Source organism: Mus caroli, unplaced genomic scaffold (genome assembly GCF_978045245.1).
Source record: "Mus caroli unplaced genomic scaffold, Mus_caroli_1 scaffold_6, whole genome shotgun sequence".
Lineage (NCBI taxonomy): Eukaryota > Metazoa > Chordata > Mammalia > Rodentia > Muridae > Mus > Mus caroli.
The window spans coordinates 95,468,580-95,484,615 of record NW_028227261.1 but is presented as its reverse complement, the minus strand read 5'-3'; the positions used below and the strand labels follow the sequence as shown (position 1 = coordinate 95,484,615).

The following is a 16,036-nucleotide window of genomic DNA, read 5'->3' as shown; positions in this document are numbered from 1 at the left end:
AAGCTACTAGAATCCTGATTAATGTAAAAGCAACCTTATGGGGTTTCTTAGGTTTTTTGGTTGGTAGGTTGGTTGATTGGTTGGTTGGTTGGTTGGTTGGTTGGTTCTTTTGAAACAGGTTCTTTCAAAAGTACTGGTTGTCCTGGAACTCACTATGTAGACCAGGCCATCTTTAAACACACAGAGATTTGCCTGTCTCTACCTCCTAAATGCTGTGTGTTACCAAGACTAGCAACCATATTGTTCTTAACTCGACTAGGACTGAACAGAGCCCCACACATGACTTTCCCATTGCTCAGAAGAAGCTATTTCCAAGTGCCAGGGTGGACTTTGTTCAGTAAATTAAAGCTCCCTTGTGTTGGAAACAGTGTAATTACACTAAAATGAATTAACCAAGCAACACAACCTTGTGTTGGCCATCCCTGTCTCACCTTTATAACTTTAAAAGCTCTCTCTGATTGTTTTGAAACTAATTGAGAGCAATGACCTAACATTTACTATGCAACATGTAATGAAACTCAATGAAATTGGAGAGAATTTTGTACTTAGGTTTTCCCTAAGTATAGGTTCATATTCAATGCACTTTTAGCATGATCTCTTTTTTGCTGCTTTGTTTAAACCATCATTTAACCATTTCTCCTTCCAAAATAATGGCTGCACAGAATGCTGTCCACAGTCATCCTTATAAGGTGCCCTCCAAGGGAAGTATATCAAGCCATTGCTCACAACCTTCTCCTGTCTCTGACTGCTTTTTAAAATATTTTTATTTCCTATGTATAAGTGTTTTGCCCACATCTATGTCTGTGCAATGCCCACAGATAGTTGTGGGTGCTGGGATCCAAAGAGGGTCCTCTAGAATCACAGCTAGTGCTCTTAACCACTGAACCATTTTACCCAGCCCTCTGATCTTCCTCTCACTCAAATGTGAAACTCTCCATCCACAGTCATTCCTTCTCTCTGAAGGACATGAATGACTTCCTACATATTACTTTTCTAGTGTAAAGGAACCAGACCTGTAAGAATCAACATACAATCCAAGGAGTGACTCCTGATGCTTTTCTTCGAAAGAGATCACAACCAAAGGTGGCTGGATGTGTAGAAATAAAGGAGAAACACTGATGAAAACACAGTTAAAAAGCCATTATAACAGCGAGGCTGATGCAAGATTCCAGCTTCCCTCCAGAGTTCTGGGCTTCGCTACCCTTGTACTTCAGTCTCAGGTAGGTAGAATGACTAGAACAGTCAGACAACTACAGTGTTCCCAGAGGTTCAAGATGCATAACAAGATGTCATTCATTGTTTCATGAATATTTCTATTGTTTATAGATTTATTCAATCATATAATTCCTTTTCCTTTCCAATAGTCTATGGTTCATAAAATTTCCCACCTTCTATGCCTGCAACACTTTCATAATACCTGAAGTACAATGCTTAATCTGTCAAATAAAATTATTCTCACTTTTTCAGCTTGAATTTGGATTTGAAACTACCAATAACTACATTTAGATAATCAAGGGATGACTATGTCACAGTGTATGGTCCTTTATCCATCCCTTTGGAGCAATTTTAAAGCTTAGCTGTTTTTTTCGTAAGGGCACTAAAACCACCAAGAGATACGGTATTTCATATTCATACTATGTGTTTTCCTACTGTCGACCCTTTCCATTTAGCCAGCCCAAGAACCCACATTAAAGTCGGCCCCCAGGACCAGCTCTTACTACAATGTGACCACATTGTAGGCATTTGTTTATGGTCCCTTGTCCTACCTGCATTTTAAGAGCCTATTGCCTTCTCATCTACCAGAGCTCTCTGATGGCCTCGGATATACTGTGCCTTTTATTTTTGTTTTATTTGTATGGGTATTTTGCTTGTATGTGTGTCTGTATACCACAGAGGCCAGAAGAGGGCATTGGATTTACTGGGATAGTTGTGAGCTACCATGGGGTTGCTGGAAATTGAACCCAGAAACTCTGGAAGAGCAGCCAGGGCTGTCAACCACTGAGCCCTCTCTACAGACCCTATATTGTGGTTTTGAGAAACTTTTTGATGTGCATCTCATACTCTGAGTAATACTAAGTAAGAGACTTGCTATCCATGATCAGTGACAATATATACAAGTTAACAACTATAAGATATCCTAAAATGCCTTATGAACCTTATGGTGGCGCACGCCTTTAATCCCAGCACTCGGGAGGCAAAGGCAGGCAGATTTCTGAGTTCGAGGCCAAACTACAAAGTGAGTTCCAGGACAGCCAGGGCTATACAGAGAAACCCTGTTTCAAAAAAACAAATAAAAAAAAAGCCTTATGATTGTTGGGCCTTCTTGAACAAACTACCCTTTATATTAAAATAGCATCCAAAGGCCTCCAGAGGTGCTGCCTACACACCCCAGAACAAAAACTCAAATCCATGGCTTGGAATTCTAAAGTAGGCTCTTGAAATTTACCGCACAGACAATAGACTTTCAAGCAGAAACTTGTAGACCGTAATCATTCAGTTGTGTCAACGAGAATGGATTTTTAAGGTCAGAAGCTTGGCTTTAAAAATCCTAAGGCTAACTCCTGACTATAGAGCATAGAACAGTTATCTGACTCTAGAAGGATACAGAATGAGGCTACCATGATTTTGTGTAGCCAAGAGGAAGTAGAATTTCTACCTCTTGGCAGGAAAAGACATGAAGGATCTTGGCCTCACAGTGTGTACTGTGGTGTTTATCCTCTGCATTCTTCCAGTTAAGTTCCCAAGAAGAATGTGGAAGAGCTGCCTCTGCTCAGCCCTGTGAGGCAGAGCAGAGCAGGAAACCCATCAGCAGGCTTCCCCCAGGGTTGGTGGAGGGATGGTGCAGTTTGTGCAGCCCAGTCTCCAGCGGGGCTGACTCTCACAGTCTGACTCAGGCTTGCCTCACGTCAAGCTTCGGGGCTGCAGCTTCCCAAGTGCTGCAGGCAGCGCTGTCAGATGATGAGCAGCTTCTTTTTGAAGCATCGTTGGGGTTCAGAAAAGAATAAAATGGAGGTGTCCAAAACAAAATTCTCCTCTGACCCCTAACTCAGGAACCTCTTAAACTATGCATACAAAAATTTCTCTTCTCCAAGACAGGCCATGGGAACTTACTTGTTTTCCCCAAAGCAAGTAATGAAGTCTAAAAATATTGCCCCAACTCCAAGCGCCTTTCTATCTCAAAGTGTCCAATAAATTCTCTGACATACATGATATAATAAAAATCATAGGACCACTATTTCAGAGGCCCCTTCATATACCTACAATGAAGGAATGCTACACAGAGAGGCTAGAAAGAATCTAAACGTTTCTTAACTCCACCCATTAGCATTACACATTACTCTTCTTATCCAGTTATATTGCTACATGAATGCTCATACTTCATTGAACCTGTGCACAAAATGACCTACAAAATGCACGAACCTATAAAATGAAACTTATAAAATTATATGAGCTAAATGCAAAAGGATTCATACTATAGATTCTAGTAGTATGACATATTTAAAATAATCAAATTTATAGAGACAGAAAATTCATAGTGGTTACCAGGAGCTGTAGGGGAAGGAAAATGGAGAGATATTGTTTAATAGGTAATATATGGGAATTTCAGTTTGGGATGATCAAAGTTTGTGGAGGTAGATGGTAGTGATGGTTATATAGCAATATAAATATGATCACTGTTATGAATTATATAGCAATGATATACTTACGAATGGTTTAAAGGGAAGTTTTTGCTTAATTTTATGGCAATTTTTAAGAATCAAGTTTTTAAAAGTTCTGTGTCCACCAAAAAGTAGACAAAAATAAGGCTGGGGAGATAGTTGGTTAAAAAATTATAAAATATGGATGAAAGCATTCAGAATAGTTGGGGCTCGTTTTGCTTTGTTTTGTTTTTATTTTTATTGAGGCAGGTTCTCTCTGTGTAGCCTTAGCTGTTCAGAAGCTCATTATATAGATCAAGGTGGCCTCAAACTTAGGGAATCCACCTGCCTCAGCCTCCCAAATGCTGTGCTTAGGGATGTGCATCACCATGCCCAGCCCCATTCCATATATTGTGGAAGTTACTCGTCTATGAGCAGTTCATCTGGTTCTGTCTAAGCCACCTCATAAAGATGAAAAGGATGTTACTCCATATGATAGCTTCAAAATATGTAAAACTCCTATTACCCAAGCCCTTCCCATTGGAAGCTTTGTCAGTCACCTGGTCTAGGGAATGCCCTCTTCATAATGCCAGGTAACTGTGACTGCCACATTATTTTGTGTAGGAGTCAAAGTTAGGCTTTAAAGATCAGTTTATAAGCTTGAAGTCAGGTGATAATAAAACAACTGAGATCAACCTAGAAACTTCCCTCTCATGATGTAAGATTGCCTAGCTCCCTTGTCTCTGTCCTTTAAGTGCTGAGCAGGCAATTAGCTGATGCCTCCTTTACAAACAAGGGAGACAAAAGTAGAAATAGTTTTTACTCCCCATTGTCCTACCGGAAAGGTATCTCAGCAGTCCTGCCCCAAGCGAAGCACACTGGTTCTGTCTGGGACACTGGTTCTGTCTGGGACAGATATTCTGAACCTGAGCTCCATAATGGCCTCAATCGTTTGACCATGGCTCAAGGGAATGCAAAATTCAGGAACAGCTAATTAAATCTACACTAGAAACAAACGAGTGATATTCAGATGTTTCTTATTCTACCGAAAATGAACTTATCTTCTCCTGCAGATTTTATGCAAAATCTTGACCACTTCCTGTAGGGAAGTATGTTTCCCTTCAGTGTCTCCTTCTGCTGCATATACTGATGACTTTTGAACCAGACATAAAGCTTGGTAACCCCCTCCCGCAAGGCCTAAAGTATTGTTAACTCTTTCTGATCCTAAATGTCTCTGGGATATCTTCCAGAATATGTCTTTCAATATAAAGTCTGAAAACTTGGGAGATTTTGAGGAAAAGGCAAATGGTTTTCCAAATAAAACCAACTGTTAGAAGTCCTGGAATCTATATTAAGAAATACTTAGGAAAGTCACAACCCACGTATGAGACAGATTTCAAATGAAGATGGCAGATGGAGCAATTTCACCATGACAGACCATTGCTGTCCCTACACCTCTATTCATTGAGAGGTTAATGACCTAAAAGCCTCAGGCAAGCTGAGAAACTCCAAACAGAGAAGTTGACACACTAGGCAGTTAGAAGCTGGCAACCTTCTGGCAGGAAAGTCAACATATCAGAACCTCCATTGGTGTTTACCTGAGGTATTGGGAGAAGAGCTGCATATGGTGTTCTATACCCCCAAAGTTCCCTTTTCTGCCATTTAACACCCCCCCCCCAAAAAAAACAGGCACACCCTTGCCATGCAGTTTCCTCTCCCAAGGGAAGATTGCTGCCCTTCGTTGTCCTAAAAGGGACAATCTGCTTCTCTTGAGCTTGATTTCCTCTTTTAGTCTCACAATCCTCATCAACCGTTTAAATATTTATAAATATTAAATATCATTTATATACAGTACAAATGGAGAATACCAAAAGATATAATAACACTCAAACACCAGATACATAAAATCCCATAAAGGAATGGGAACACAAACCAGTGACAAGCACTGAAGTTGGAAGTTGGGTTTTGAGAGAGGTTGTAAATGTTATGTGTGAGATAGACAACGAGAGCCAAACACACACCCTTGAGCTCTGTGACAAATGATGGAAGTATGCTCCTAACTGCTGCTTGGAATCAAAAGTTCTAATGAGCTGTAGGCATAAAGTGCATTGGGTCCAGGCCCAGGTTATAGCCTTCCAACCAGGAAATGAGCCAGCACACCATATGCTGGCTGTAACTAGACCTTCCCTATTCGTGGTTTGGTTTGGTTTTGGTTTTGGTCTTTTTGAGACATGGTTTCTCTGTGTAGCTCTGGATACCCTGGCACTTGCTCTATAGACCAGGCTGGCCTTGAATTCACAAAAAATCTGCCTGTTTCTGCCTTAAGAGTACTGGGATTAAAGGCGTGCCCCACCACTGCCCAGCAAGTTTCCCTGTCTTTAATGTCATCTGCACCCTACTTCTGTGAGATGGAGCTCTGAAGAAGGGCCTCAGGGTGCATAGTGAATAAATAAAAAAGCAAATAGGGAAGGAAGAGTGAGGAGGGCCAGATAGTGTAATAAGTTCTCACTTAAATTCCAAACCATGAACTTACCATGAATTAATATAGGTGACAACAACCAGAATAGCAGTTCACCTAGAGTAGTTTCCTATAGACAATCAAACCAAGGTGAGGATACTTAAATACATCAAGTTGGACATAACTTCCTTTTAAAATATAAGATTATAAAACAGCATAGGTATAAATGGATCCAGAACAGGTGCATATCTAAAAGAGACAACTCAAAAATCTGGGAATAAGAAAAATATAAAGTAGATATGCTGGCAGTTGCCTCCAACACAAGGACTCAGAAAGTTGAGGCAGGAGGATCACAACTGTAGGCCTGGACCACATAGCCAGACTCTTGTCAAAAGAATAAGAAGTGGTAAAGCACTTAAATCCCAGCACACAGGAGACAGACTCAGGTAGATCTCTGTGAGTTGCAGGCTGGACAGAGCTATGGAAAGAGGCCCTATCTCAAAGCCAAACAAAATAAATACTTAAAAATATAATAACGCAAAGCGCCACCCTCCCAAATATCATCTGAGAAAGCAATGATCACCTTATACAGCATGGCTGAATGCAAACATCGGATTCAATAAAACAGACCACACACTGTAAAGTTAACAGTAAAAGCTTATAGACTTATTGTAAGTAAGAACGTATTGTTTATTTATATGAGATATCTAAAAAAGAAAATCTAGAGACATACAAATTAGTGATTTCATGAACCTGAGGAATTGAACCAGTACTGACTAAATTAAACATGTTATCTTTTGGGAATATAGAGACACTCTAAACCTGGATTGTGGGAGTGAATCACAATTTTATAAACTTACTAAAAATGTTCCAATTATAAATCTAAATTAAGTAAACGTGTGGAAGTGCTATATAAATTAAGTGTAGGGGCTGGAGAGATGGCTCAGTGATTAAGGGTACTAGTGTTTCTTCCAGTAATTCTGAGTTCTTTTCCCAGCAACTACATGGTAGCTCACAAGATGGTCTCATGCCTCCTGATGTGCATGAAGACAGAGCATTCATATACATAAAATACACGAGTAAATACATTTAAAAAAATTAACACTAAATGATGTTAAAATTGTATCATTGGAATACAAAGGTGTTATATTTTGGATACTCACTAAATTGCACACAATCAAAATTAGAAACTAAAGACATTCCAGGGAACTTGATGCAGAAAGGCAATGATTAAATATCAAAGAGCATTAAAATACATGAAAAATAGGATTAGGGAGCTGGCACAATGGAAAAAATACTTGCTGGGTGAGTAGAATTCAGATCCCCAGAACCCATGTAAGAGCCAGGCATGTGCAGCAAGCATCCTGTAATCCCAATGGTCTGGAGACAGAAGACGAGGACCTTAGGCTAACCTCGCCAGAATTGGTGAGCTCTGGGCAGAGCAAGAGGTCCTAATCAATCAGTAGCTACGAAGAAGAGCACACTATTAATTTCATACTGCCTAATACATGAACACATGCTTGTGTATCTGGCCACACACATGCACTCACATCACATACACGTCGGTACTCAAAAAATAAATAAATACATAAAAGATAGATCATGAGGAGATGGCTCAGGAAAGTGCTTGCTGTTACAGGATATTTGAGTCTGTTACAGTTAGGGTGTGTTGAGCCATTGGCACACACCTTTAATCCTACTGCAGGAATTACTATGAATACAAATGAAAAGCAGTAGACTTGTTTAAAACTGATAAGGAAAAAAAAGAGGCATGATCATGTGTATTCGGCCTGATAGAGAGCTCGGTAGAAATACTGAACTGTTACACAGGCTTCCTTGAAGGACCAAACCAGGATGAAGTAGGGAAGTAGTGGAGCTCACCGTATGCAGAATGGATTAATTAGCATACTCATTATGACATCAAGGAAACAAAAATTAACATAAAATTTAAATAAAGCAGCAGGCCACAAGGACTCTCACTCTTTGGGCTTGGACTGCTTTTCATTTTCCCATTAGAAAGATCACATGCAGCCTAAAGAAACTGCTGTTGGCATCAGGTGGGACCACTGGATGTGTATAGTTTGAAGTAACTACATCTTCATGGGATTTCTGTAACAAAAACAAAAAAAACAAAAAACAAAACTTTGACACTGGAATGTTAGCCATAACTTCTCACAACTAAGAGGTGACTGGATTGGGGAACCTTCTCCTCCTGCTTGGTGCATCTGCATTTCAGTTTCCCTGCTAGGAGGCAGCAGTATGCAGCCATTAGGATGCTTGAAAATGGATAAGAAGATGACCAGCAAATATTTTAAGAGGTGTTTTCATTGGTCAGCCAGAACCCTGCTTTTCCTTCAGATAAGGTTTCCCAGAAAGATTAAAGAGCACTCGGGAGGTAGTTGGAAGAGGGTGACAGAATTATCAGGAGAGTTACTTATCTCTATGTACTTTGATATTTGCAAATTTGAGACAGAGAAACCCTGTCCACAGGGCTGGAGAGATAGCTCATTGGTTAAGAGCACTGCTCTTCGAAAGGTCTTGAGTTCAAATCCCAGCAACCACATGGTGACTCACAACCATCACAATGGGATCTGATGCCCTCTTCTGGTGTGTCTGAAAACAGCTAAAGTGTACTTATTTATAATAATAAATAAAATCTTTGGGCCAAAGTGAGTGGGGTTGACTGGAGCAAGCAGAGGCTGGCCAAAGCGAGCAGAGGTCAATTCAATTCCCAGCAACCACATGAAGGCTCACAACCACCTGTACAGCTACAGTGTACTCATATACATAAAATAAATAAATAAATAAATAAATAAACCTTTAAAAAAAAACAAAAACAAGTCCATGGAGAACTACCTGGCTTAGCTCCTGAGTCAGAAATTGATGGACCACTTAGTGTTTAAGGTTCTTTCTTTAAGGATTTGTTTTAATTGGAAAAAAGTTTTCATATAATATATTTGAGCACACTTCCCCTCTCCCAATTCCTCCCGTGCTCTCTCTCTCTCTCTCTCTCAAACAAGCCAGAATGAAGGAAAAAACCAAAACACAAGAAAAACACACACAAACACACAAACAACAGTACCTATAAAATACAAAATTGGAAACCATAATATATAAGCAAAGTATCATAAGCAAGCAAAGTAAGATAAAAAATGCCCAAACAAAGCAATATGAGATCAAAAAAATCTACAAAAATATCATTGAGTTCATTTTGTATTGGTCATCTGCTGCTGGGGGGTCTAACCTTACATGTGGTCAGTATACCCAGTGAGATGCTGTTGGAGAAAACTAATTTTTCCTTTGTAAGTAGAAGTCAATTACAGATAGGGAGGGTATGATGCCTATTCCTGTTGTCAGCTTGACTACATCTTGAATGAACTACAATCCAGAAATGGAGGGCACATCTTTGATCCAGATCTTAAGGCTGGAAAACACAGGTTTCTGACCCTGATCTTGTCTTCGGATGGCACTCACTTTTGATCTAGATCTTGAGGCATAGTGGCCATGAAAAGCTTAGGCCCAGGCAAGGTAGTACCCACCTTTAATCTCAAGAAACTGAGGCAAGCAGATCTCTGTGAGTTCAAGGCTAGTCTGGGACAGAGCAAGTTCCAAATCCAGGTGTGGTGGTACACACCTCTAATCTGGGCCATACCGTCTGTTGGAGCCCTCCGTAAGGACAATGGAAACAGGAAGGCTCACTCTTCTTCGCCTGCTTGGACTTGCCAGCACATCTGTTGGATCCTACTTCTTCAGGATTCCAGCTTAACAGAAGAGCAGCTGAAACCACTAGCCTCACAGGACTGAGCAGCTACTAGATTCTTGGACTTCCCATTCACAGATGTTGGATTGGTTGGACTGCAGACTGCACATCATTCTAGTAAATCCCCATAATATTCAGAGACATTCTGTAAATCCTGTGGCTCTAGAGAACCCTGACTAATACAGAACAATTTTAAAGAGGGGTAGGCTTTTCATTGTTTAATTCAGATCTCATTGAAGTTATTTAGGAAGGGATTCCAATGATTATTTGCTAGTGGTGGTGATGGTGATGATAATGCTGATCGCAATGATGAGATAAGTAGCAGTCAACGTATTCCATCACGTTCCCAAAATTTCAGGAGAATCTGTGTGTAAGATGCTGAGGGTACCTGCCCCCAGTTGGTTCTGATTGGTAAATAAAGTTGCTGGGGGTCAATGGTTGGGCAGGGAGATAGAGGTGGAATTTTAGGATTGCTAAAGGAGTAAGGTCCAGGCCTGAGAGGTGCAGAAGACAGAGCATACCAATCACATAAGAGCTCAGGAGTACCCGGAGGGGCGGTGTTTAGCCATGGGGAGGTTTGGAAGGGGTCCAGCCATTGAGCTGTTTAAAGCACATTAATATATAAGGCTGCGCGCGCGCGCGCGCGCGCGCGTGTGTGTGTGTGTGTGTGTGTGTGGTATGTGTGTGTGGTGTGTGTGTGTGGTGTGTGTGTGTGTGTGTGTGTGTGTATGTGGTGTGTGTGTGTGGTGTGTGTGTGTGTGTGGGTGTGGTATGTGTGTGTGTGTGGTGTGTGTGTGTGTGGGTGTGTGTGTGTGGTATGTGTGTGTATGTGTGTGTGTGTGTGTGTGTTTTATTCAGGAACTCAGAACAATGAGGTGGGTAGCAAGGAATGTCCGTGCTGCTGCTGGGGCAGTTTGAGCAGGATTAATTGGCCCACTGAAACAGTATTGTGCCAATGTCCTGATTTCTGCAGGATGGCTTGTGAACAAACAGTGCCACTGTCATCTTCCATGAAGGCTAAAGTACCATCCTTGAGATGACTTTTCCTTGTCAGCCTCTGCCAGTCTCCAAAGAGACTGAACTCAGACCCTATCTTCAGGTTTGGTAGCCCCAATAGAGTTCTCCCCACTTGGTAGTGGGTGCTGTGGTTGAATGAACGTGTGTTTGGGAGGAGCCTCCGTCTCTGGAAGCTGTAAATGCTCACCAGTCAAGCAAAGCAAAATACACAGGAAACCTATGATTCAGTGATATGCTCCTATCTCTCAGATGCCAAACACATCCACGGAAGCATTTTCTGGTGATTGCACAACTGCTGAAGAGGACTGACACATAGGAAGCAATGGCACTGAGACCTACCATTTAGCTAATTGTGTGTCACCCTACTTCATTACAGAGACATAGCCTTTGTCACAAAGGCTCTCTGTCTCTGTTCCACCTTCCTTTCTTTCTCTTTCTTCTTCCATTTATCTCCCTTCATTTGTCAGAGACGCTTTAAGCTCTGTGTGCCAGACACTGTTCCAACAAGAAGCCAAAGATCTTGTGCCAATTTTAAACTTAGGAAAGACACTGATAAAAGGAGATAAGGTGAGTTTTTATCAGACTCTGCCAAAGGAGCAAGTGGAGCAAATACTCATTAGGACCGAATAATGCTTATCAGAGTTGCATTTGCTTGAGTAAGGATATCTCCTGCCCTTGAAGTGGTTGGTAGGCTTCTGTGGGGAATTACAGCCTGGCAAATGGAAAGGTCCCCTCTGGCTGATGTGTGCATTTTGGCAGAAAAGCAATAAGGATTCACTGCTTAGTATAATTGTACAGGTGAGCCACACAAAGGGATGAGCCAGGGCAAAAATCTAGAACATATTTGCTCCCAGGAGGCTAGGGTCTCAGGAGACAGGAACCATTTTCTCATTCCCTCAAAGGTATTTTCTATTCCAGGACCCATAACCCTGTTCTCTAATAATAGTACTTTAGGGAGCAGGTCAGGGAATTACTAAGCATAGTGGGAATGCTGGGAAGAGTCGAAGAGAGGAAGAGGGTTTACATGGCCGTGAGTGCTGTCTCTTCTCCTGGTAAACAAACCATTTGCGGGTTTTCCTGATGTGGTCCCTGACTTTTGAAGACCCCACAACATTTCTAATAAAAATGCAGACTTCATAATGAGTCTTCTATGTTTTTTTTTTGTCTTATAGTCACCTTTTATGTTTGATTTCTGTCCTCCAAACATCAAATATCTCCCATATGTTCTTCATGTAGAAAATTTAGAGAATATCTGTAAAAACACAGCTGGAGCAATACACTAACGACTTAAAGAAAGGAGGCACAGACATGGTGATTCCTCGCTCACCCCTGTCATCTGAAAAACCTCTTGGGGAAAAAAAGGCCCAGATGCTGGGCTTGGTTTTGGCGTTGATTTGAGCTGCTCTAGGTAAGGGCTCACGCAGCCCCAGGCTCTGTTCTCTTGACTGTACAGCTACAGTGCTGATCTATCAGGGCAGTGTTACATGTGCTTGCTTTTCAGAGCTTGGAAGCATTTCATCTGCATCTAGAAGGAAGTTCAGGTTGGAAAGATTGCGGCTGAGCCAACTGGGACTATGAGTTCTAAGAGTCACTCCCTGTGTAGTTATTGTTGAGGTTATCAAGGGTATTGTTGGCTTGTCATACCAAACATTATTATACTTAGCTATAGCCTCTCCTCTTTGTTCTCCAGGCCTTTATGGAAGTTGCCAGCCCTCCCACTTCAACCTGAGTATGCAGGGTGCCACGGTAAAACAAAACAAAACAGGAGTTTTGAAGTTCTACTTACACCCCCTTAATAATAAGGTTGTTCTCAGTTTCCTAATCTGTAAAGAGGAGATCCCCACGCTTATAATAACACATATGTCATCGAGTTGATGATTAATTGAGATTCTGTTTGACAGGCACATAGTGGCAGACCTGGAGAATCACATTGATTCCCTTTCTTTCCTCTCAGCCCCTGCCTTGCCTGCTCATAGTTTGTCAGTGTGTGCATATGGCAGGAGGAACGGTCATAAGTTTGCACACTGGAATGGATGAACTGGCTTAGGAATGAACAAGCTTAGGAATGAGGCAAGTGTGAATCCAGCTGACTGTAGCTGGAAACATCCAACACTTTTCATTATGCGTCTCATCGGAATGAAAATATTCCTCCCCTCTCAAGTATATCTGGGAGACCCCAGAAACACTGGATTTGAAAATCCTCCATGTATGTGCAGGGAAGAGATCCAGTGTGCCCACTCAAAGCACTCTAGGAAGCTCCCTTCAGTTTCAACCTCAGTACTCTCTGACACTCCGAACTGACTGTTTCCCAAATCCCAGCTGCATTGTCCCATCTGTGGCAGGTTTTCATTCACTGAAGTATAATCTGCAGCAAGCATAAACAGCCCTATCTATATAAAGCAAAGGTGTCAGTGTAGTATACTCTAAGAACAAGTCCTATGAACTCAGGCTGGCTCAGTTGTTTCCTAGCTTTGTGATATTAAATAAACTACTGTCACAGTTTTCTCATTTTGAAAAATGGCACCAGCTTGGTGGGCTTGTGAAGATTAAATAACTATATGTAACTAAATATCCTGTAGAACAGGATAGATAGAGAAGAGCCAGTACCTAGAACAAGAATAGCTCATCTCAGAGGTATGTCTAGCTATTGATCCTAAAAAAAATCTTGGCATCCATTATAAGTGGGAGGAAACTATGATGAGCAGGTAGAAGATAGACTAGTCAGTGTTGATGGGTAGCATTCTTCCTACTAACCTGCCTCATCCCGACATAGGCTCAGTCTTCTCATCCTGCCAGATGGGTACCAGGAAAAGACCAGAAAGGGAGTCAATTCCTCATTGTCAGCCATGTTTGCCCTGTTGGCTTGATGGACATGATTTAACCTTCCCCTCTAACCACTAAACCACAGCCTTTTACCTCAGCCTGCTGATGTAAGCAGTGTAGACAAGTTGAATCACTGGCAAATGAGCTCTTCTGGGATTTGGGCTGCCTAGCTGAGAGAATGTCTTAGAGGAAGATACAAAAGAGCTGCTGTAGCCCTGGCCCCATGCACAGATCCTAAGCCCTAACCTTAGAGTGCAAGTGGCCTCAGCTTCGATTCACTTTATAGTGAAGGAAAGTGAAAACATGTTTGTATATTGACTTTGCACATAGTGGTAGTGACTTATTGCTCCTTAATATTAGATATCTGCTCAGTGAGATGTTAGATGAAAGCATTCTGCAGACGGAGAGAAGAAGAGAAAGCGGGGTGGCTGGGGGGTGGGGGGAAGAAGAGGAAGAGGAAGAAGGCTAAGAAGAAAGGAGGAGAAGAGGAGAAAAGTTAGAGCACAAAACAAATGTAAGTCTGGACATGACTGCCTAGGAAACAGGAGATAGACATGGACTGTACCTTTTTAGCACGCACATGTTTTTTAAGACGTCCCAAGAATACACTCACTTTTGGTATTGAATGCTTGAGTCCTCAAAGAGGACAACGGAGAATCTGTTGATAAGGATTCTTCTTGATCTTGGGTTCTCCTGTCATGCTCAAAAGCAAAATAAAGGAGGGAAGCAAGAACCAGGGTGAGTTAGGATCAATGAAGCTTCATGGCCATCAGAGCAGACAACCACTGCCCGCTTCTGTTCTTTTCTGACTTGCTGGACCAGCTGAGGTCAGGGAATTATGTAACCTTTTCTGAACCTAGGAAGATCTCTGAAGGGCACAATAGGACAGTGACTCAGACCATGTGAATACCAAGGGATACCATTCAGTTTGTGCACTTGAAGATGTTAATTTTTAGAATAGTAAGAGAATGAAGGGTTAAAGAAAGACCAGATGGAGTAGGGAAAGCAAACTCCTACACCCAAGGCCAGCCTCCTACTTTCCCTTTACTCTTTCCTCTGAGCTCCTCAGACCGTGATAACTAGGACCCTTGACAGCTTCAGCCTTTTCCTCCTGCATATCTGACATACCATCTTTCCCAGGGGCCTTTTCCCCCTATTAATCCTTCCATATTCCATCTACTACAGATGCATATAAAAAAGTATCTGTTCTTGCAATATCCCAGTTCCTTCTGTAGACCACTGATCCTGTGTGTTTACTGTTAAAGTTCTGCCCTAGCAGGCCACTAGGTTATATCCCAGGCTACTGCCCGCTTCCTTGATGGTGACTACCCTCTTACTGGCCTCTCCCCTGTGTCCCTCCAATCCCTGACTCACTTCTGATTTTGCAGTCACCAGGAGCTATGACAAGGCCCGTGTGGATGACGTGTCTGGTGACTCCCAGACCTTCTCAACCCCGAGGACTTCCAGAAGCTTAAATCGTGGTCTCCGACTCTCTGCCTTCAACCTCCTGTGCCTCTCAGGCCTTCCTCCTTCTAGACCTGATTGTCCCTCTGAACATTTATCAGCCTTTGGGTTTTGTTTTTGTTTTTTTCATTTTCTTCCACTTATCTCTTCCTGACCCAACATGAACTCCTAGCTGTTCACACCAGTTAGAGCACTGGGAAAACACTATCCTTTCTTTTTATCACCTTAGTATTTCATCTAATTCATTTGGAAACACATCTGGGCCTTCATAAAATACATCACTGGCCGTTCTTTCTCTTAATGCCTCCATGGCAGTTAGTAAAAGCCTTTCTTACCTACTCCAATCTCCTCCATCAGTGGCTTATCCTAATTCCTACTACAAAATAGCTTCACTTAGTAACTTACAGAGAAATTAAAAAAAACAAACAAAAAACAGTATTAAAGATCTTGAGTCTCAGCCGGGCGTGGTGGCGCACGCCTTTAGTCCCAGCACTCGGGAGGCAGAGGCAGGCGGATTTCTGAGTTCGAGGCCAGCCTGGTCTACAAAGTGAGTGCCAGGACAGCCAGGGCTACACAGAGAAACCCTGTCTCGAAAAAAACCAAAAAAAAAAAAAAAAAAAGATCTTGAGTCTCTACCCTGCGTCTAGAGTGATTACAAAATTATCTCAATACATTTAAATCCTTTCCCCCTTCTTGGTCAAACACTTATCTAAAGTCTCCATCCTCTGAATTTTGTCCCTGCCTAGGGCCTTCCTCATGGGTCAATGGCATTAACCAACTTATTTTATTGTTGACCTATCTTTTCCTTCCTTCCTTCCTTCCTTCCTTCCTTCCTTCCTTCCTTCCTTCCTTCCTTCCTTCCTTCCTTCCTTCCTT

General features: G+C 41.8%; 1 long non-coding RNA gene across 1 annotated transcript in view; it reads left to right on the top strand.

Moving 5' to 3' along the window:
• LOC147004305 (uncharacterized) overlaps positions 1-1,329 on the top strand; it is a 28,940-nt gene extending 27,611 nt beyond the window's left edge. Inside the window, exon 3 of the long non-coding RNA XR_015047244.1 lies at positions 998-1,329. This is a non-coding gene — a long non-coding RNA (uncharacterized LOC147004305). The remainder of the gene's footprint in view (positions 1-997) is intronic.
• The last annotated feature ends 14,707 nt before the right edge of the window (positions 1,330-16,036 follow it).